The sequence below is a fragment of the Ixodes scapularis genome, unplaced genomic scaffold (genome assembly GCF_016920785.2).
Source record: "Ixodes scapularis isolate PalLabHiFi unplaced genomic scaffold, ASM1692078v2 PGA_scaffold5__190_contigs__length_132052651, whole genome shotgun sequence".
In the NCBI taxonomy this organism is placed as follows: Eukaryota; Metazoa; Arthropoda; class Arachnida; order Ixodida; family Ixodidae; genus Ixodes; species Ixodes scapularis.
In genome coordinates, this window is record NW_024609880.1 from 37,176,164 (window position 1) to 37,199,866 (window position 23,703).

General features: G+C 46.2%; 1 pseudogene; it reads left to right on the forward strand.

Annotated features, from left to right (window-relative positions):
- Positions 1 to 10,749: 10,749 nt before the first annotated feature.
- Positions 10,750 to 12,531, forward strand: LOC120839617 (annotated as a pseudogene).
- The last annotated feature ends 11,172 nt before the right edge of the window (positions 12,532 to 23,703 follow it).

Below are 23,703 nucleotides of genomic sequence, written 5' to 3' on the forward strand. Positions count from 1 at the left end.
GGTTATGCGTGGACTACCGGTAGCTGAACGCGGTGGCGAAAAAAGACTTCTATCCACAACCCTACATTTACGACAGTCTAGACCGGTTGCGCCACTCTCGATATTTTTTATCGATAAGCCTGACGAGCGGTACTGGTTCTAGTGCAAGAAGGCACCAATGGAGTCATTGCCTACGAAGTAGGACACTGTCTGAGGCGGAAAGAAATTTCTCCACGACTGAAAAATAATGTCTTGCGGTCGTCAGGGCAATAACGAAGTTCCGCCCGTACTTGCACGGGAGCCCGTTCAGCATAGTCACAGACCACCACTCGCTGTGTTGGCTTGCGAACCTCAAGTAACCTTCAGGACGCCTCGCTCGATGGAGTCTTCAACTAGAAGAGTTCAACATGACTGTAGTTTACAAGTCAGGCCGCAAGCACATCGACGCCGACTGCCTGTCGAAGGCCTCATGTCGAAACACCTTCCGGCAGTAGCGACGACGATGTCGACGAGTGCTTCCTAGGAGCAGTGAACATCGACGACATGGCACGACGTCAAGGAGACGATCGTGAGCTACGCACATAATCGAGCACGCGGAAGGGTGTGGGAGTACCGTGCTAAGTGTTATCTCACAAGCCCTGCTGACCTTCGCCATTCGACAAGGTGTACCCTACAAAAAGAACTTCGTTGACAACAACTCGCTATGGCTGCTGGTAATCCCGACTGACCTTCAAGAGATCCTACATGCATGTCACGACGGCCCGACGTCCGGACACCTTGGCTTCAGCCGGACACTGGCCCGAATTCGTGAAACGTATTACTTCCCCAAGCTCCTCTAAACCGTCCACCTGTATTCCCGATCATGCCACGAGTGCCAGCGACGCAAGAAACTGCCGACGAAGTCGGCAGGTCTGCAGCTAATTCCTCCATCAACTGCACCGTTCCAGCAGATCGGAATGTACCTACTTGCTCCCGTTCCGCCGTCGACCCTGGGAAACCGTTGGATAATCGTCGCCACAGATTATCTAACACGGTACGCAGAAACGAAAGCCCTTCCTTCAGGGACTGCTGTTGAAGTGGCCAAGTTTTTCATCGAGTCCATCGTCCTATGACATGGCGCTCTCGAAGTTCTGATTACAGATCGCGGATCATCGTTCATGGCACAGCTGACCCAAGAAGTCCTTCGACTCAGTCACAACTGCCACCGTCGTACCACAGCATACCACACGCAGACGAACGGGCTGACGGAGCGACTCAACAGGACAATAGCCGACATGATGTCTATGTACTTCGACGTAGAGCACAAGCCGTGGGACGAGATGTTGCCCTATGTCATTTTCGCCTACAACACGGCGGTTAAAAAAAAAAACACTGGATTTACACCTTTACAGCTGGTACATGGTCGGAAGGTAACGACCATGCTCGATGCGATGCTGCCCCATGAGCCAGCTGACGATGAAAACGACGACGCACAGGTGTTTACTCAGCGGGCCGAAGAAGTCCGCCAGCCCGCCCGACTCCTCATTCAATACCAGCAACGCGTCGACGCGGGCCGCTACAACCTTCGTCGCAGGGACGTTCACTTCCAGCCCAGAGAAAGGGTGCGGGTTTGGAAATCCCATCCGTCGCCACGGCCTCAGTGAGAAACTGCTGAAACGGTAATTTGGACCGTAAAGGTACTTCGTCGCTTCTGGGAGCTGAACTACGAGGTGATGTCCGACGGAACAAGAACAGCATTACGCCGCCCACCACGACCTAAAGTCGTTCACGTCGTGCGCCTCAAGCCGTACTACGAACGATAAGACTGTGAACAGTGATCCTGTGCAACGCTTGATAGGACTATACTCTGACAGCCTCCATATTTACCTAATATTTTTTTTTGTTTTGCTCTATTTTTTCCTCCTTTCAAGTGGCATCAAGACGATGCTCTTTTTAGAGGGGGGAGTAAGGCCACGCGCGTCGGCGAGCGAGCGTGTGCGTGACCGAGCGGTTACCGCGCTTGACTCTCGTGCGGAGACCCAGAGTTAGATTCCTGAGAGTTACGCGTCTTTTTTGTTTATTCTTTCAGTTTAATGTTATGGTAAATTTGAGAACCCTCTTGGCTTGTTCGAGGTCCGAATGCTCTTCGCGCCGAACCTTCTACACCGATTGTTCCAGAAGCAAACGCGTGTACGTAAGGGAGACCCGCAGTCACTCTCGCCACAGCGTTCGGTCCTGCTGTTTTGCCGCCATCGACGTCTGCGACGCTAGCCTTTGTCACTTTTGTTTTGGGCACAAGTTCGCCGCATTAAACTTATTTTGCTTCAGTTTTCATCGCCTCATCAATTGTCATTCGTGACAGTATGACTTGTGTGATTATACTGCATTAGTGTAGCCTTAAGAAAATTAAAAAATTTATGGATTATGTATTGAATGTATTTTATTGAATCTGATATTGGCACATGTGAACGTGGTGTAGTGGTCTAGTTTTTATGCTTGGTTTCAGCTTAAGTCCAGACGCTGCCGACGCAAAAAGCTAATAGAACCAATCAAACAGCGTAAAACGTGCGAGTCATTAGGCCTTTTCTGTTTATGATTGGTAGCACGACGATAGAACACTTGCAGAAATATGACGAACACCATGATTGTGCGCTTTTGGCATTTTCTGGTTGGTGCCATCAGCTCGTAGCATTTGCTGTAACTGAACTTAAGGAGAAACGAAGTATAGGTAAGTGGATTTACAATTCTAATTTTCATTCATTTCTTAACGTGGTCTTAGTTCGACAGCGCTGTCCCCTAGGAATAATTCTTTTTTTAATTTCAAGCATAATTTTTTGAAATTATTCTCAGTTGTATGTGAAACGCACTGTTTATGATTTTTCCCACCTCCAGGGCATGGTACTTACAGCAATCGGTGTTTTCAACGACGCATCTCTCCACAGAAGCCTTTCTGAAACACAAAGCAGTTTCTTGAAAATTACGCCCGCGCTATTTGTTGTCGCGTTTACTGCCATACCAAGGTTTCGATCGTTATGACGCTGACGCGTGGTGTGGGTACGGTTGCCAGAAATATGATATAAAAATGTGAAAATGAAGATATCAATAAGCCCATGATTGTGACCTAAATCGCTGCTCAGGTTGTGGTTGAAATGCGCCAGCATTTTGCGCACTTTTGTACTGCGTGAGCGTTTTGTTAATAAACTGCGTAGGAACTGCTGTGTAAATTGTAGAAATATTTTTTGTCGGCGTCCACGAAGGCTTTTAGTAAAGTTTAATCTAATTCACATAATATTCTGACCTATTTACTGCCCGCAGATGGGTCTCTCGTGACGGTCCGAAGAATTTTGCTGCAGCGTTAGTGGAATGGCACTGTTACTTTCTTACTATATATATATATAATACTTGGGTAGAAATTCAATTAGAGTAATTGAATTAGTGTAATTAAAATACTTTTCTTGGTATTTTGTAACTGTAATAATTACTTCCAGCTAAAAGAATTGTAATTGTAATTTAATTACTAGTGTTAGTAATTGCACAATTACAATTACTTTTGCAAAACTTTGCGGCGTCGACGAAACGTCTCTGAAAGCCTCAGCGCTCATACAAGCGGTCCAGCTCTCAGTGAAACACTCGCACACATAGACACAGACTCACACACATGCGCAACATAAATTGCGTAGCATTGTTTGTTGTTTTGTTGATTACACTGCGGGCTGAGAGACAATCCTCTTTGGAGCCCACCTCAACGGCAGAGCCATATCTCTGCTCAAGGGTGCCACGTAACGCTGTCTGCTGTGCGAGCAGAAAACAATAGCGTAAGAATGCCAAAATATATGGAAAACAAAAATTGAGCTTCAGCTTGGAGCCGAGGTTTTGGAATTTTAATTGTCTATGAAGTTATTTTTCTTTCTTTTTTAACAGCTTTTTACGTCCCTCTCCCAGTACTGTCGCATATTTGTATCTTTGCGTTATTTTAAAGTTTATTTCCTGTTGGTTTTACTTGGTTATTATTTGCGTAAGCGTTTTAAAGACTGACCTCGCACCTGCGAATATTGTCACAAATGAATCGGGAACACCACTGGGTTGGGTTCTTATATATTTCTGAACTCTTATAATTTCAACTCAGTGTAAATAATTTAAATGTTATGATGTTTTTATGTGAATGCCGTTGTATTCGCGTGTGTGGATTTTAGTCTTCTTCGGGTAGAACGTGACACGCTTTGTTGCAGAGCAATTTTAGTTAAGATCGCACATAAAAGACAGATATTTATCCTTCTTTAAGGTCGAATCACGCGTTACGTTAAGTTACGACCGCTTACATCCGCTTCCATCGCAAGTCACTGGGACATTTGTGATTTGAAGGAAGCGTGGAAACCGGTTCAAGAAGCAGCTTTGCACGGGACATACGAAACACGAATGTCCAAGTAACTCCTCACGTAACGTAAGAAATCGTGTGCAAACGCCCCTGTGTGAACCGATCTTTATTGAGTAGTCTAAAAATCGGGGTGCCCAATCGATCCCGAAACCCAACCGAAAACCAAAGCAAAACCGTTATCTTTGACCAAACCGGAACAAAACAGTAACCGAAACCGAACATGCGATATTGGACCCAAACCGGAACGAAACCGTTCCGGTTCGGGAAAACGGTTCGGCGTAATGAAATATGAGCACGCGCCAATATTTGCGGATGATGGGTTTAAGTACTTCATATGAGGCCAGCTCAACTAGAATAAACATACACACAAAGGAAAGACTGCGTTAGTGCACGTTCTCTCGCGTTCGACGAGAAAAAAAAAGTTTCTTCGGGGGTTAATTATTCGGTGAAGTTGGAAGAAAAAAAAAAAAGAAGCGAATATTTATTTAATGTGGGGTTCGTAGTTGAAGAGGAGGAAAAAGAAAACTCAGCTGTAGGTCCAGCGGTCTGTTTGGTATTTTATTTGCGGATATGGGGGTTTATTCTAGTTCAGCTGGCCTTATCTGAAGTAAGAACCAATTACGAGTATAGTATGTTGCAGGCTAAGAAGGTAGGGAGAGGGAAAGGAAGGCGGGAGAGGAGGAAGCGGACGCAACGCTGGAGAAGAAAGGCTGTTTTTTCCTCCCCTCAAGGCGCTGCATCCATTTCCTGCTTTCTCACCTCGATAAGCTGGTCCGTTCCGTGAAACTTTAGCGAATCGTGAATGTAGCGCGACTGTGTAAACGATGATGATGATCTTGCTTAACGGTGGCGCCATCTTCTAGTAAACATGTGAAACATTCTGCAACGTGCAAATCAGTGGCGAAGGTGGCGGACACCGTGGTGGCGGTTCGTGTTTCCGGCGTACGCCTGATGTTAACAAGACGGCCGACGTAACATTTGCCGGTCGGAATTTCAAGAACTGCGAAGCTAGATAGAGTAAAAAGTGTCTGAACGACCGTAAAGGTATGTGGTTTGTCTCCGTCATCTTGCACTTGAACGATCGTTCACGTTGTGTGCCATCGAACCAAATCATTTCGTCTGCTCGCGGTCGCCATGGCAGCTAGTCTGCCCGCAGATCGCTAAAATTTACTAGCATGCGCAATTTACAGCATTCACAATCGCTTACGATTGTGAGCAGTTCTCGAAATGATTTGGTTCAACCCCTCAAATGAAGCAGACTAACTGGACGGCTAATCGCCTCCCGCTGTCCCTAGGCCTAACGCTCGGCTGGGTCGGCAAAGGCGGTCGCCGAACCGACCGCCATCTTTTTTTTACCCGAGTCGTGAACGGTGCTGGCTGTGTTCCGGTGACGACTCCAGCGGCCGGAATGGGAGAAACGAACGAGAAGAGCCTCCCGACTTCCCGAACGACTCGCGCGCGCATGCGCAGTGGCGTCGCGGATGCGTTCGAGGGCGAACCGTTCGTGTGGAAACGACCTGCTAAAACTCCCTAGTGACTCACTCTAGATAAGACGCCGCCCTCGACCTTGTTGAGTCAGTTTCGGCTTAGCGTTCGACTCTGCTGTCACGCCGACTTCGACTACCGCGACGCTTTGTCCTTTTCTGTCTCCTTTTATATTTTTGGGGGCACAAGTTCAACCCCATTAAGCATTTCAGTTTTCCCTAGGTATTCTTTGTTTGGCCTTGTCATTCGTGACACTATTTACGCCAGGAGGGACGTTTTAATTCTCGAGCGAAACCGAAACTAACCTCTATTTTGGATTCAATTTCTCATTTTCGGTCTAAATTTCAAATTCTTTCATAACTCAAGATGTGTCTCACACCGTAATTATCTAGGTAGAAAGGTTGCTCGCGGAAACTTTATTTTATGACATACGTGCTGACATTTTCGAGTTCTCGCTGCTTTTCTCGCACAGATAATTGTCACGCGAAATCATGAACTGCGGGCCTTTCAACGGGTTACCAGACCTCTGGTGCTTGTCATAGCGACAACAAAAATAGTCAATGCAACTTAAAAAGAAGACAGACGGGCAGTCGAACTTTCGCGACGTTGAAACAGCGACCACTTAGCACTTTTATTGCTCCTGGAGCAAAGCGGCAAAGTGTACGGCCCGCGGACCACACGCGGCAGTCAAGTGTTTTTTCTCAGGACCGCGAACGAGTCCTCGCTGACCGAAAACCAGCGCACCCGTCGGTAGCACTTTGACCGGAGATCTTCAAATACATTTTCAATTTTTTTTTTAACACACATCCCCTTGATATTTTTGACCACTTTCTTCTGGTTTACACTGTTTTTCACGTACGCAGTTCTAGAGATTTAACAACTTCCTATTTAGTGGCTTGTTAAAGAATATCTTCTTAAGGTAATGCTTAAGTCAGTCACGAATGCCGAGTACTTTGTGAAAAATACCTTGAAATACTTAGTACACAGAAGTTGAAGGAAAACTTTGTAATGGTTGACATCTTTCTGTGCCTTTAGTCATTTCAGAGCCCCATGGTGCAGACGTGTATCCACCACAGTCTCAACAGCTACATGCAAAGGCTTTTTTTCAGTAAAACCTCTACGAAGTTCTTCGGCGCATAAAACACCGTCACTAGCTCCTCTGATGAATAGTATAGCCGTTCGCTGTCCTGGTGCCTGATGAGGGAATCACTGGGAGCCATAGAAGCCTGCTTAATGACCAGTAGGAGCAGTCACTGCAGTTGATCGCTACCTACTTCCTTGCAGTTGGTGTTGCTTGGAATCTCGTGAAACGGCATCCCGGGCACCTTCTTTAGCGAGTCCGAGTTGCACATAGGCAAACAACAGTAAGGCATCATGCTACTTAGAATGCAGCACCAGGAGTCGAGGCTAAGTACAATGTGTTGAAGTGTCCATGATCAATAAATAAAGTAAAAAGACCGCGCGTGTACGTGTGGCGCCACAGTGAGCGTGCCACGAGCCGCAGACAGCCTCGCGGTGTCTGGACGAGGCTGTCTGAGGTTGTCGCCTATCTTATCACGTAAGGACACGTTACCGCGTAACCTAACATGGAAAACTTACGTTATCACGTAGCCTAACTTGATAACGTAGTTTACGCTAACTGCAGTGAACTGTAGCAGCAAACAAGCTGCATTTCTGTTTGGGGTTTTGGCGCCCCTAATAGCAAATATGTCCCGTAGGCGCGACGAAGCCAAAGCTACCATTGGGCAGACATTTAGAGTATGGAGGAGACTACGGCTGAACACTTGACGACAATGTTGGCATGATTTCTGATCTCCGCGACATACCAGAACCGCGATTGACTTTGGCACAGCAGCGAATTATGGCGCTTCGAAATCTCGCCGACTTTCTTGACAAAGGCCCAGCTTAGAGCCCATGGGCTTCTGATTCGCCGCGCAGCGATTTTCACACGCCTTCGTGGAAATTATCACCGAGTGAATAAAACTTTGGCTGCTTTCCTTATTTATACTTAGTTGATTAAAAAAATATTTGCTCGGCATAAATATTTAAGACACTTTTTTTTTCAAGAAAGCGTCGATGTGTTATACAGTATTGCTTCGCAGGAAAGTTCTGCATATTGCTTAAATTAAAGTACCCATAGAAGGTGTGCTTACATGCAAAGAAGGGTACTTCCTTTAGTGCAATAAGGTATGCGCGTGCATACCTTATTTTTTTAAGCTTGCACAAAACAAAATTCAGTGAAACTTCCGAATTGTGGAGATCTTAAAAATAATGCAAGTACGTACTCTGCGAGCAGTAAATTGAAAGCCTTTAGTATCTTCATTATCTTCCTGAAATAATATTTGTTCATCAGGACCGCTAGTCGGCGTTACCTATAAAAGGTGGTATCAGGTATCAGGCACAAACATTTTTACGTTCTAGTTTTCGGTATAATGACTTATTAAGCTGCCGACGCTGCTAACGGATGAGGCCATCTAGCCAGGGGCAAAAACTACGTCACAGAGCTTGTCTTCAAGTGCCGTCACCTGCTAAACCTATCAAACACAGAGTATGTACCATGGCCTTGTTTTTTTTAGTTTCCGTGGTTTGTGCTTGTATCTCGTATCTTTGGCTGCGCTTTAAAACCACCTGTAGCTGACTCTTTTTCGAGACATGTTAAAAATCACACACTATTTTTTTATCAATGTGTTGATTGTTGAAACTTGACTGGGTATCACAGAACATAGTGTTTCATCAAAACGTGCTACATGACGGTTATTAAATTTCCAAGGCAAATATTCGGCTTAATATTTTTGTTTCTTAATTCAGACACCAACTTTGGTTACGAAAGAATGTGTAGAGTTTAAGAAGAATACGAATACCTTAAAAAAATCATAATGATAAAGCAAAGGCTATTTTCTTCCAGCTTAGGCTAGTGTTTATAAAGTCACTGGTTCCTGCGAAAGTAGCGCCAGGGACTTGTTCTATTCGCATGTTTCGGACTTTGTTTTGTGACCGTGGCAATCGTTTTGCGCGCTTGTGTTAGTTTCTTTGGGGCGTTTCTTTATTTTATTATTTAGCGCTTGCAGCCGTGCTCACAAGGGAGCAGGAAGCCGCAATGGCCGCTTCTTGCTCCTTTGTGATGGGACAAACCAGGCTGGCAAAATAGGCAGACTTGTTGCATGAGGGCTGCACTCCTTCCACATTTCCCGAACATCTGATGCGTCCCAAAACAAACTCCAGTGATGTGAATATGTTGTTTATCCTTATAATCCCTCAAAGGGCCCTCGTAGGTATTGCACAGAGCATATTTAAAACTATGCAAGTATGATAACATCATTGCGCACCAACATTATTGAGCACAAAACAGGCCCAGCTACTGAAAACAAATATCATACTCGTAACAAATATTTGTTTCTGTAATCAGTTTATTACAAAAACGAACACACCTCTGAACATCTAGTTTAATACTATGTGAGGAATCTGGATATAGGCATTTTTATATAGTAGTACATTACATGTACGTCTAATAATAGACGCTCTGCGAAACCCATTCAGGCAACATTCAGTGCTGCCATGTTCCTTCTTGGGAGTAAAGCACGTGAGCGAACGGCAGTGCTGCCCTCGAGCCCAATAGGCACTGAGCCGTGCTCACGGTGATTGCTCATATAAAATTATTGTCCAGTACATATCCAGAGTCCATTCGCACTCTAGATAAGTATGAAATAATCAGGCAATTAGCCCACTAGCTACAATGGTGGTGTAAGAGTGTATACTCCGTTTCATCTTAATTTGCCCAACGGCGAAAGCTACAGTCTCAGTGAGCCAATATGAACGTTGAAGAGAGGAATGAGACAACATATAATCAGAGTGGTCTCCTTCTACGAAGTGTTGTGCCATACCTTCACTCAGTCTCTCTGCTTGGCTCGAGGGCGCTGTGGCATTTGCTCTTTCCCAAATTATGGTGAAACGAAGTATAGGCAGCACACGCTTTTAGAAGAAGTCTATTGAAGAGACTGAAAGGAATGGTAGTCAACGTTTTGCTACAAGATTGCTTCTTCGGACATTTTGGGAAGAACACAAGTTCAGGTTATTATATCCAGGTAAATAAAACAAGAAAAAAAATCAACCGACTGATAAAATTCCCTCTTTATAAACAAAATTATTGCTGCAATAAATCCTACAAAAGTGAAACATCTGCAGTTCATTTTCCATTTCTGAGTTGCTTTAAATTTAAAGAATTGTTGACATGTGCAGTGCGAAAACTGCTCTATTTTAAAGATTATAGATGTTTTACTGGTGGACGAGACAATCATTTAGGAGCAGTCTCATTATAAACTAGAGGTTAGTCGGGATATTTCATACGTATCGGCAAGGTCAAGAGCCTAATAATATTAATTTCTAATCGACTTCGAATGCAGTAATCTGTGCACTGCCCGATCAAAAATATAAGGATTTGCCTTCTTCTGAGTTCCAAGAGGATAATTGAACTGTTTTGTGAACGTTAGAAATGAACTGCTTTCCGAATGATTGGTTCGAATCCTTTGTAAGAGTTCGCGTGCACATTGCTAAAGAAAGCACCAGCCTTCCACACCAAACAAAATAATCAAACGGAAGCTACTGTAATAGCAGCACGTTATAACCAAATATTACGAAGTCCGAAATCGTCGGCAAGCAACTGCACATCATGACTTTCGCGCAGCGAACCAACTCGTATCTGCCAGCTCTGGTCGCTGCCATTTTACCGGTGATGTCACGGCCTTTGTAAGATCACGTGACAAGTAGCCACATTTGCGTACATCATGGCGACAACCTGGGCCAGGGCGCCGCTCCCTAATTTCCGGTTTATAGCAGAACTCTATGCCGCTCTGCCTCTACGATTACCCCCCCCCCCCCCCCCTCTTTTCCCTTCGTACAAGCGTTTCATAGAAAGTGGAGTGCTCATTTGAGCAATGCAGTACATGATTCATACAGCTGTGAGCATTTGAAGAATAAAATAAAAATTTGCTCCGTTGCAGCCGTACACACTATGCGCTCTCGTTTTGGTCTATGCGCTCTAGTCTTCGTCCGAAAGGGCGCCCGTAAGCTTGTTGTGCCCGAGACTGTACACCGATGTCCAGGAAGTCACCTCGTACGGTCTTCAGAATAGCCTCGGCTATTTTGTGCGCAGTATTCGTTGCCTCGCTGGTATATTATGATTGGTTACGACGGCCACCTTCCTACCCAACGCCAGCATCCGGCGGCACAACCAGAGAGCAGGTAATACGCAGTATTGCCATGGTCACTGAAAGAATGAGAACGGCAGAGAGGTCCCTCATTTGACCCGCCTCCCCAGAGAGCTTCCTTTCTTCGACAATGCTTCAGCGTCTTGTGACCCTCGAGCTTGCACACGCAGCCAAAGCACGGTGGAAGGCAACGGGCGCGAGATGGTGGCCGGGCATCTGAGAAAACTCCCTGCCTTTCCCATCCTATCAGTGTCTATAGTGGTCATTCCTATTCCAATTTCTTTTCAGGTTCTCCAAGTGTTGTCCTGGCGGAACTTTTTTGAATAAACCTTGAGTTGGCCGTTTTCGAATTTCATGGCTGTTGCAGAGGAAATCAAATAGAAAGTTTTATTTCGTTTTGTTTGATATCCTAGATAATTTCATATCTCGCTGCCTAAAAGAGTGCTAAAAGAGTGAATGAAGTCGACGTGGATACACTCGACCCTACAATAGGTTCTGGATTACAAGAACTTTTCGTAGATTGTACGAAAGAGCTTTGCGTTGAGAGCGCGAGCACGTGACGATTCTTTGAGCATAGATTGAGCACGCGCGCGCAAGGCTCGCAATCTGCAGTGTACCACGTTACTAACGTTAATTTTTTTTTCTTTTTTTTGTCTTTGCGCAGATTTTTAGACGCAGCGACGATGGCTTTGCGTTCAGAGCAAGAAGGATCAGCAAAGTGTGTCACACGTACCAGCGAACCTTGGCGGATCACAACAGACGCTTCCACAAGCGCAACTTCAGCTGCGAACAACCCATGTTGTTCAACAACCGAGAATGTTCCTTCATTATCGACTCCGCAAAGAAAGTCGGCTACTGCTTCATCAGCAAAGTTGCACCACCACAGTCAAGTCCATCTTCGGTCACCTGCTCAACATCCGTCACATGGGAAACACACTTGGCAGCATACACACTGCCTTTCATGAGCATGTCCACACAGTCTCACCAATGATGTTTCTACAGAGGAGCAGCCAGGAGAGCTACACAACCGCCATGTTCGTGAGGCACCCCTTCGAGAGGCTAGCTTCAGCTTACGTGGACAAGGCGCTAGGCTCACGTGCTGAAAATGGCTACTTTTATGAGAAGTACTGGAACGACGTGCCTGGCGTCAGGGCAACGGGCCGGAACTTGACCTTCCCAGAGTTCATCGATTACATACTGAATCAGACAGTGAACCAGATGAACGCTCATGGGGCTCCGTACTACGTGACGTGCCAGCCTTTTGCCGTCAAGTACGACGTCGTCGGAAAGCTGGAGACAGGAAACAGGGACTTGGCGCTTCTCTTTGAAACGCTGGGTGTTCGGCTCGACGACATCCCGCAGAGAAACAAGGGCAGCGACCAAGGGTTCCGCAAATCTGCTCGAGAGTTTTTTAATGAGCTCACTTTCGATCAGGTGATGCGTCTATATGACCGGTTCTTCTTCGACTTCGAGATGTTCGGGTACGACTTCAGGGACTATCTGCACTGAAAATGCACGCGAAACCAAAGGATAAGGCCAACTTCGAAGAGAGTTGTTCACAGCTAGTGCTTCAACGAATTTGCAGTAGAGAAAAGGAGGGCCCCATGCTTGGAAATCTATAAAGCTATTTTCTCGTCAATTGCGCATTCAGAAGGCAGATTTACTGAATAATATATAGGTCTAGAGAACTTAAGTGTGCCGGTAGCCTAAAATTAGTGCCTCCATGTGTATACCCATAACTTCCTTTTTACTGATAATGCCTGCCCAATCGCTGGTTGCCAGTTATAACCACAAAGGAGTCCCGCTTCCCCAAACAACACAGAAAAGGTGACCGCCGTGAATAAGCCTCTCTCGTGCGTTGAATTCTTGGTGTTCTTTTTGGCATTCGTCGTGGTTGCTGTGGGCAGCTACCTGCCGGGACTGTCATTTTATTAAGTCCCAAGCTACACCTGGGACCATGAAAACTCACGAAAGCTCGTTTCGACGAAAAATTCTGCCCCAATTCTACCTCCTGCCACTCAACAGTATTCGGCAGACAGATTTTCGAGGTAGACATTAAGTATGGCCTGTCTGGTCCCCCTTTGTGCATCTTCCCGAGGCTTCATTCAAAGCTCAGCATGTCTCAGGCCTCCCTAGCGTCGAAGCTGAATCAGCCCATGTGCCCTTCCAGGCTCTCTTTTGGCGCTGCTTTGACTGGCTCTCAGCGGTTACCTGTCCACATCTTTCTCGCTCACCTCGAGTAAGTGACGGGCGCCTGAGGACAGGCACAACGCGTTTTTCCCTATCGTGTGCTCCTGCACAGCTTACGCCTTCCACACTGCTTAGGTGATTTCGCAATGGTTGTAAGCACGGAATTCCCTGGCCGTTGCAATTTCTCGCCACCTTCTGCTCTTCGCCTGGTCCTTGACCTCAGAATTAAGAACGTTTAGTGTTCGCTGTTTAAGTGAGTGTGTTTATTGAGAAAATAAGGAGGAAAGAGAGAAAATTGGGAACGAAAGGTTAGCCTTTCAATGCGGGGTTATATTTCTCGTTGCGATTGGGGAGAGGAAAAACCATGAGTGATTGAGAAAAGGAAGAATAGGGCTAGTGCCTCGCCAGTCGGGGCGTGAGTCGCGATGACATGTCCGCGGCCTCGAGCAAATCACACTAGACCTGGAAAATCTTAATCCTGGTCGTTCGTGATCCATTTGGAAAAAATGGAATTTGTACATCTCGGTTGCCGATGTTATTTGCAGGGGTTGTCTTTAGTGCTAATTCCTTGGTCTTGTGTAGAGCCACTAAACGATCTACGCTTAGGGTATCGGCACTGTGTTTCTTAGTATTGTTGTGGGCGCCGCCATCTTGGTGCTTAGTGCAGAGCAGACAGAACTGCCGATCGTCATGATTCAAAAGTGCAACTTCCTCAGCACTATGTCGGGAGTTAGGAAGTTCATATAATAAATATTGCTTTCCATTGCCGCAAACTCATTAAAAAAAAAAGCGCCCGGCGCAAGGCTCAAAGCATTGCCTTCGAGGTTAAAAACAATACTTCTTTTCGTTTACTTCCCTGGGCATGGCGGTCGAGACCACCCCTCACCTTACAGCCAACTGTCAACATAAAAGGAAGGGTGGGTGGGTAGGCGATCTAAAGAGTGCTTGCAGAGAGAGAAAGAGAACGTGTAGAAATGGTGTGATCTTCTATTGTTTTGTGATACCGATGGCCATCGCTTCTCTCGCTCTCTATGCCCTCCCCACCCCTGGCCTCCACAAATATTGGCATGCAAGTGATAACCGATGAACGATCGATAACCCGTAACCGCCACTTTTTCTCTCTGGTCGAGTCTTCGTCCATGGAGTGTCCGTCGTCTCCATGGTCACCTCTTAATGACATGTTCTAAATTCAGGGCTACATTCAAACTTTAATCTACGAAAACACATCAAGGTAAGCTGGAACACCTGCATTCTGCATTGGCTATACATTGTATTGTTAGAACCAAGTTTTTCTTCACTTGGGAATAACAGGCGAAACACCCGAGTCAAAAGGGAGCTTTCGTAAATCGCTTCTTTAGCCCCGAATCTCGTAGCGGAGGTAGACGCTGCCACTGAGCATGCGCACCGCTAGCTTTGTCTGCACTATTCCAGGAATCATTTCCGGAGGCTGTAAGCTAGTGGGTTAGCGGGTGTGGATGCAGCTTTCGGTGCCCTGTCAGCTTACAGGTGAACGGAGTGCACGTACACTCCGTCTCTTAAGTACAATATTTAATTTTTACGAGAACTATCATAATATGGTCGTATGAGAAATGAAAGTAGTGTTGGAAAACATTTTTGAAAAATATCAATATTGTTATCTGGATAAGTGTACGAAAAAATTAACGCGAAAGTAATTTGTAATGTATCAAATGAAGTAATCCATTACTTGTAAACGAAAGTAATTTGTAACGGTCATCCATTACATTTAAGGCTGGGTAATTTGTAATTGTCATCTATTACATTCTTAAGGTAACGAGCACAAGTCTGGTTGTACGGGTTAATTGTTTTCGTTTGTGATTCGGCGTCGTTTTCTTCATTGGCAGGACCATCTGCTTATTCTAGTAGGTCTTGTTTTTTTTATTTCCTATATTGCGCACAAGTTGGGCAATTTTCTTCGCGAGTGGTGTTACCTTCTTTTAAGTTTTGAAGTTGTGATAAGGCCCTTGAGTTCATAGCGATCACAAGCTACTCCTTATTGTTGTCTTCTGATCTTTTGATGAGTGCCAGCCCCATGGCGTCACGTGTCAGGTGACGTCACACGTAAGCGTTGTAGCTTGTATGAAACTCCTGCGCGAAGTCATGTAGCTTGACGGCACACGCTTGACGTCACGCGCGTTCCGCTAAACTTGGCGGGATCCTTTTCCGCTAAATCTGGAGGGTAAACTTGCCGGTGAATTTAGCACAAAATTTTCCTGCCAAATTAAGCGGTAAAATTAAACCCTCGCGACGCTACACGTGACGTCACGTGTGACGTCACCTTGTGCATGCCGGGATTTTCCGATCCCCCCAACGCCGGCGCCGGATTTTCTGCGGATCGAGCTCCTAAACGCTATCACGTTAATAGAACCTATCTGAAAGTCAGCCTACCAACTCTGTGCGGAGCCAAAGCGCTCTAATGGGAGGCACTACACAGCTTCCCCACACCACAATAAGCGAACATCTTCGAAACATAGAGGGAAAGGGGGAAAGATGTTGGTCTTTCAGGTCACATTCGATTCAAGAAATCGAGTGAGCTTGATTTAGCCGAGCATGATCTCCTATCATCGCCATTAGGGCTGAAATATTGGACCTTTCGGGGCTGCCACAAGGTGACTCTGAATTTTTAAACGGGTACGTTAGGCGTTAGTTGTTTATACAGCAGGGGGTTAGTCTGCCAGAAACATGGCGACATTTTGACATGAGTGATTGAGTGATTTACTTGCGCCTAAATTGTTCGAACACTGCGTCATGCAAAGCATACCAGAAAGGTAAAAGGGCCGGCTAGCCACCCGCCGTGTGCGTTGTTAGCCATGGCACCACCCCAGCTTTATAAGCATTAAAATTATGAAAGCCGTGATGATGGTGGTGGCGATGATGATGATGTCGTCGATGACGATGGTGATGGTGGTGATCAGGATTCGAGAGGAAGAAGGGGGAGGGAACGCAGATCATGACGATTGTCAGAAAGTCTCTTATGGCGGTAGGCGGCAGAAATTCGGTGTTACCCACTGTAGGTGAAAAATTTAGCCAGTGCAGTAGATCTCTTAGCCTAGAATCTTTAACGTGCACCACGCAGTAGTGATACACGACCGCACGCCGGTACGATGCTCATCCAGATCGAAACGGGCTGGGGTGAAGGTGATGGAATCAACCATCAGTGGGTTCTGCCGCTCGAGCTTCCCTGGTGTAAGAAATTATGGAAGCAAGCACACAAATATTATAGCTCTACCGAAGGTGTAAAAAAAAGATGATCCAGAGATTTTATTCGGGCTTGAGCTTCGCTTTCCGAGGTTCACCTTTACGGCAAGGGTATGTGGTGAGTTGGCAGTTTCGCTGCCAGCATAGAAGTATCAGCCAGTGCTTGAAACACCAAGTCCGGTTTGCGACGCTGTCGATAGTTTTTGTATATTGTAATAAAATTCCAATCCTCCGGAGGTCTACACTGCGCGACAGGGTAATTACCGAATCAAAATCACATTCTACGAATGACAATTTTTTTCATGTATGTCCAAACAACTGGCGCAATTGTACTTTCTCTGCGAAGCGCAAGTGCGTCGGCTGCTTTTCCTGGGGTTGTGGTGACGTCAGGATGCCAAGCTGTGATTGGTTCTGAATAAAGAATAGTGGGTAGACCTCAAAGTAGCTTGCTTTGAGGTCTACCCACTATTCTTCAACAAGAGCCATTCAAAGCTCGGCATTCTGACGTCACCACAACCCCTGCAAAAGAAGCAGACGACTTGCTCTCCGCATTTAACTGGGAGATAGAGATATTGTAAAGAAACAAAAAATCCTATCGCGAATGCAAGTCAGATTGCGCCTTCTAAAATTGTGCATACGATTTTTTTTTTTTATTGCGTGCGAGGGTGATTGGTGGCCGAGTGGGCTAGCGCTCACCAGCTCGGAGAACGTGGAGCAAAAGCACGACCTGAAGAATCCAGAATCCTGGGTTCAATCCCCACCCCTGCCCGTTTCGATCTGGATGAGCATCGTACCGGCGTGCGGCCGTGTGTCACTATCAGGGTGTAAGATAGACAGGTGGGGAAACGGCCCATAGAAGCCTACCGCAACGCCGTGACCGGATTGTGTACTCGTCTGCTTGCGGGTACCCCCGATTTGCGACAGATGGCGCTGCGGCGAGAGGAAAAAAATTGGATTTGGATTTGCATGGAACTTTATGGGAGAGTGCGCAAAATAAACCGAGAGCACGACAGTCCTCCATTAAACATCCACGAGAAACCATTTCCGTCAGTTTAGCCGGTCGCCACCGGTCGCCCACCCGGAGTGAGAGTTCGCGGTGCTCCACATAGATGGCGCCACAGAAAAAAGAGAAACTTGAGGGGGACACAATTCGGTCGCTCATTTGGCTCTCGTTTCCCCACCTGTCTATCTTACACCCTGGTCACTATCGCGTTGTGCACGTTAAAGACCCCAGGCTAGCGTTTGTACTGCACTGGCGAAATTGCTCATTTACAGCGAATGACTCGTCGCAACTTTGAAATGGCTGACCAACAACACGCTGTATAAATATCCACACAGCCCAACTATGTTTCCTATCCACACATTGCTGATGATGATAGCGCGACCGTAGCGCCACCTTTTGTTCGATCTCGAGGCGAATAGAGGAGACTATGGCTGTGTTCCAAATCTAACCCAAATGGATCCGAGTTACTCCGGCGGATCATATCACGTGACAGCACAGATTGAAAAACGGACGTGGGTAGGTTTTACAACGCCAAGGGTACAAAACCCTTACCCTGGAGTAAGATCACGTAAATTTTGGAACACGGCCCATGACCACACTCAGAAACGGAAACCAAAAAAAAAAAAGAGAAGGTATAAAACGGGTGCATTCTGTGATAATAATGAATCACGCATGAGAGAATAATCATGACCATTATGACTGCTATTCAAGAATACCTATTCTCAGCTTAACACCTCCACGATTACGAAGGTTACACATATCTTGCCTTGTTCTAGCCAATAATTCGTGTGATGCATCACATATCTATGTTCAAACAATATATATTCAAGTAAAGAGCTTTAGAGTAGGCCACATATTTGCTTTATATTGTAGCTAAAACAGAAAGGTGGCCTCACTTCACCGTAGCACCCTTTTTCACACCAGTTTTACAGCCCTCAAAACGTAGGGTTTTCAGTATATAAGAACATTAAATTTTACAATTAAAGCTTGTGAATTACATCACAATAGGGGTACTGAAAGGATAAAGTCAGGGGTACGTATGTCTCTGAAGTAGACTTCTTACACCCGATAACGGTGTAAAATGTGTGTAGTGCGCTGCTTTGGAAAGTACACTTCATGCGCGATTTTTGGTAGAAACAAAACGTTCCACTCTGCAAGGCTCACGCTCCCGTTACTTCAATTGTACTGTAGACATTTGGGAGCTGAATATTTTTAATGGTAGGATAGAGAGAATGAAAACTCCAAGAATGTGTTTCAATTGCTCGGAAGGCGCAGCATAATCGGCATGCTGTGAACAGGGCCATCTTAAATTCGAGGGCTTGCATTAAAAAAAAAATACGACAAAAATGGGCAGATTTATTATTTCGTCCCACACTGTAGAGATATCATTCAGCCGGAAATGTATTTGTTGACTACTTGTCGTAAAATATTTTACGAGGTTTTAAGGCACACGACCGCAAACCGTCGCATGTGTGTGAACCAGCTTCTATGTTTCTATATTACCCCCAACGAGGTATAGGGGGACTCAGAGCGATAAACCGGATGAGACTCCTCCCCCCCCCCCCCTCCCTTTACATCCGGGCCGCTGAACTTGTACGCGAATGAGACTACTTGTAACGTGGCCTATGCAAATAGGTGACGTTACAGGAAATATGGCAGTGCCCAGGCAGTGACTGGCCCCACTTGGCCGGAGCTTGCCGGATCCGTTGTTTGCTGCCGTTTTTCTGAGCGAGTTCAATTAGAGTGCGGGAGCTTTAATATGAAGCCGGTCGGAAGCGACTTCAGAGTTCATTGTCGTTTGTCGCGTTGGAATAACGAGCCAATAAAGGAGGAACAGTGCACACTTCGCAGGCGATCGACGTGTATAATGCTACGAAAGATAGAGAATTGGCACTGAGTTGCTCGGACCTCGGATTGATTCGGATGCCACTAAAATAACATCTAACACGACGCTTTTTTGCTCTTGTTGACTACCTGAATCTCCGAGGTCTTTTGCGAAACGTGTGTCATGTATTTGGATACACAGTTTAGCTACGGAATTTGTGTTAGTCACAACTGGCAGTGTGCAGTCGTAGTGTCGCTTCGTCCAAATGACCGGAGGCTCGCTTTGGTTGTGAGGCGCACCGAAGGGCTGCCTAGGTTCTGGTAATCCCGGTGCAGTGCTAGATGATGCTGTGTTGCTTTCTAAATTGTTCTGGCGTAGTCGTGCATATTCACGAACCACAGGTGTTACAGTTCAATGCCAGAAAAGTGGTCCCAGATTCGTTTCAGTTCTGTTCGTCCACGGCAGTCGCCGAAACACGGAAGGAGATGAGTTCTTCGGGCAGCTTGCCACTAAAGCAATGCAGCTTGTGTACTGGTCAAAATGAAGGCTCTTCGGTCAGTTTTCGTTTATTGTCACGGACACTCGGTTCAGTCTTTCGTTTATTAATCGTTTGTATTCTGAAAGGTTCAAGATTATGCTCGGCCGTCATCGTGTGTTCTGCTGTGCGTGGTTGCCTAATGCACATTTTTTCCCTTTTTTTTGTACACGCCGAGGAGCTGTGAACGAAATCTAATCTCGAGCCCTGCAGAAAACCGCAAGAAGAGTGAGTCCCATAAGAGCAGCGAACCCCGCAAATAGACCGCGTTGATACTGAATCCTGACCCAGTTACCGGAACAAGGAAAAACCAGCGGAATTCGGTCTCCTGTCAGGAAAACCGTAGCGTACTAAGTCATTGATGAAAGACATTTAACAGCACACCACGACCGTTTTTTTTTGTTTTTTTTTTACATGCACGTTGTACTTTGCACTTTGACGCCTTTCATGGCAAGGTGTATGAAGACGTCGCGGGCTGGATTAACAAATACGACCATGTCGGCTGTCACTACGGGTGGGCAGACGACCGAAACCTCTAGGACCAACACTTGTCTTGAAAAAACTGCCGGGCATTGCTTTGGCAACCACGAGTTTTTCTTGATGTTCTAGAAAGTTTGCAAGACGCCATCAGCCAACATCGACGAGAGAGAGAGAGTTGAAGACCTGCTTCGTGCGCTTCACCTGTGTCTTGCAAACGTCCTAGAACATCAAGAAAAACTAGTGGTTGCCAAAGCAATGCCCGGCGGTTCCGTCCAAGACAAGTGTTGGTCCTAGAGGTTTCGGTCGTCTGCCCGACCGTAGAGACAGCCGACAAGGTCGTATTTGTCAATCCAGTCCTCGACGTCTTCGTACACCTTGCCATGAAAGGCGTCGAAGTGCAAGGTACAACGTGCATGTAAACAAAAAAAGAAGCGGTCGCGGTGTGTTGTTAACGGTTTGTCATCAATGACTTAGTCTGCTTCGGTTTTTTTTGACAGGAGACCGAATTCCGCTGGTTTTTCCTTCTTGCGGTAACTGGGTCGGGATTCAGTATCAACGCGGTCTATTTGCGGGGTTCGCTCCTCTAGTGGCACTCATCCTTCTTGCGGTTTTCTGCAGGGCTCAAGATCAGATTTGGTTCACGGCTCCTCGGGGTTTACAAAAAAAGGAAAAAAAAAACGTGCATAAGGCAACCACACACAGCAGAACACACGATGACGGCCGAGCATAATCTTGAACCTTTCAGAATACCAAAGATTAATAAACGAAAGACTGAACCGAGTATCCGTTACAATAAAAGAAAACTGACCGAAGAGCCTTCATTCTGGCCAGTAAAGAAGCTGCATTGCTTTAGTGGCAAGCTGCCCTAAGAACTCCTCTCCTTCTGTGTTTCGACGACTGCTGTGGACGAACAGAACTGAAACGAATCTGGGGCCACTTTTCTGGCATTGAACTGTAACACCTGTGCTTCGTGAATGTGCACGACTCCGCCAGAACAATTTAGAAAGCAACACAGCATCATCTAGCAATGCACCGGGATTGTCAGATCCGAGAGCGTCACCGCCTTCGGGGATTATGTTTTTGCGCCTGAGCTCCCGTGCCAGCCCTCAGGCTACAGAAAAGAAGAAGCTGATAATACTAATACGGGGCGTGAGGGACAACATCTTCGGCGGCCTTGTCCGCAACCCTCCGACAACAGTCGAAGGATTGGTCACGGAGGCGTTTAGCATCGAATGTGCCCTACAGATCCGAGCCGCTCACTATCAACGGCTCTCCGCCGACTCCATTTTCTTCGTCCACCTGCAACTTCAACACCAGCCTCCCAGGCATCGTGACATTCCGAGAGGAGTTGTCCGGGAGGAGATTAGAAAGCTATTTCCTGCCGCCAGTCGCTCGGCTTAAATTTCGATTGCCGAGGTTTTTTGGAAAGCAGTTCAAAGTATATTTGAAGTGAAGATTTCTGCGAGCAGAGCTGCATCTGATGAACCGAGGGTAATCTACACCGCAATGGCACGACGACCGCCACCGGCTGGCCGTTATTAAACGACGCCCACTAGACGAGACATCCCAACGCCCCAGTATTTCTAACGTCGGGAAGAACCGGAGGTAAGTCCGCGCTGAACAACGTACAGCAAGGAAGACAGGCGTGTGGCGAACGGGAGACCGACGACCACTGTGCTACAACTGCGGTGATGCCGAGCACGTCTACCGCAGGCCCATTCGTCCCCGCAGGCCCATTCGTCGGTAAATCGACGCATCGGCTTGCGAGGGTTCGCGCCGAAAGACCCTCAACAAGGTCTCGGAGAGCGACCTCGGTACATTGAGGAGTATCTTCGGCGGCCTCTGTCTCCGGTGCCGAGACTATCCCAAACCTTCAGATCTCCATCGCCTCGACGGTAGGTCACCATGACACATGCTTCTACACTAAAATTACAAAGTATAGGTGAGCAACAATCTAATGACTTTGATCTGAAGTCGGTTGTTGTTCGAGGGAAATAATTAATTTTGACACCAATTATGTGTCTCTTCTCCATGGGACACTTTCTGCTTGATTTCCAACTTGGGAGAATGCCACTGAGCGGCTTAAAGCAATAAAATGGTTGGTCGTTCTCATGAACTGAACACCAAGCATCGCCCGACTTCTCTTTGCCACACGAAACTTACACAAGCTGCAGTGGTCCCGGAATGCAAATGAAATCACCGTTGTGGAATGGAAGTGAAGTGGCTTGGGGATAGTACAACCATTGTCACCAGGCATCAAAGCAACGGTACAGCAGAAGGCACAACCACGTATAGCAACATATGCCCGAACTGGCTACATTGGCGCATAATGCTACCAGGAAAATTGCAGATTACAAGGTGAAATGATTTGAGGACCGCTATTATTTTTTATAACAAAGGAACTGTGCATAGCAAACGCGCTGACATACTAACTGAATTTAGGAAATTTAGAAATCACTGTACATGGGCCTTAAGGTGGGCAAAACATTTATACTTTTATAAAGTTCTTAAGGTAAAAGAAACTCGGATATTATATGGGAAAATTGGAGAGGTCTACTTAAACCTGAGTTGCATGGAAAAAAATATTACAAAAATAAGAACTGAAGAGAGTGATTTAGCTGGAGAAGCTCGAGGTAAACAATTTAATGACAGGTTCTTTAAACTTGTACGTAGTGTGTGCTCAATGAATGCTTCCAAATATTCGCTCAACGTTTCTGACTGCCCATTTTTATTTTTAACTGATGCAGACAAAGAATGTTTGGTCTTTCAAAAAGAAATAAAAAATAGTAGGAGCTTAAAAGTGTTTGACCTTGAAATTACACCAATTCAATATGTTTTACGCGATTGCTACATATCTTACGCATATTTTTTAATTCAGCGCTTGTGGGCACCCTGGCGGCTCCCGAGCCCAGTTGCCCGGATGCAGGGCACAGGTGGGGGACTTACCCGCGTGACGGCGGAGTGAAGCCGGCCACACGCAAATCGAGCGCGCCTCCTGATAAGGGGGATCCTAGGCGGCGCGCAGGCAGTCGCTGCCTAGACTCAAGCGCCGCTGCTAACGATGTTAGTGTATTGTTCGTCTCGCCTATGTCCAATTAGATGTAGTTTCTTGTTGAAACCACTGGCTCCGTGCTATTCCCCCGGGTGGGGTATGCAGCATGGCAAACCGACCACACACTTAACAGTAGAACTTTTCCTAACAAAATGCAGGTGGCAAAGGTGACGGTAATATAAAAAGTGGGGGATAAAAACGACTCGGGAAATTATAGAAACTATTTCCGCCCTTCCCGTATTTTCAGAAGGCTTAAGAAATCATACATCGAGGGCTATATGCCAATTGCAGTTGTATGTACAAATTGTCGTTACATGTCTGTCCATTCTCTTGGTTCAGGCACTATAGATATAATTTAGAGTGTGAAAGTGCTAGGGGGA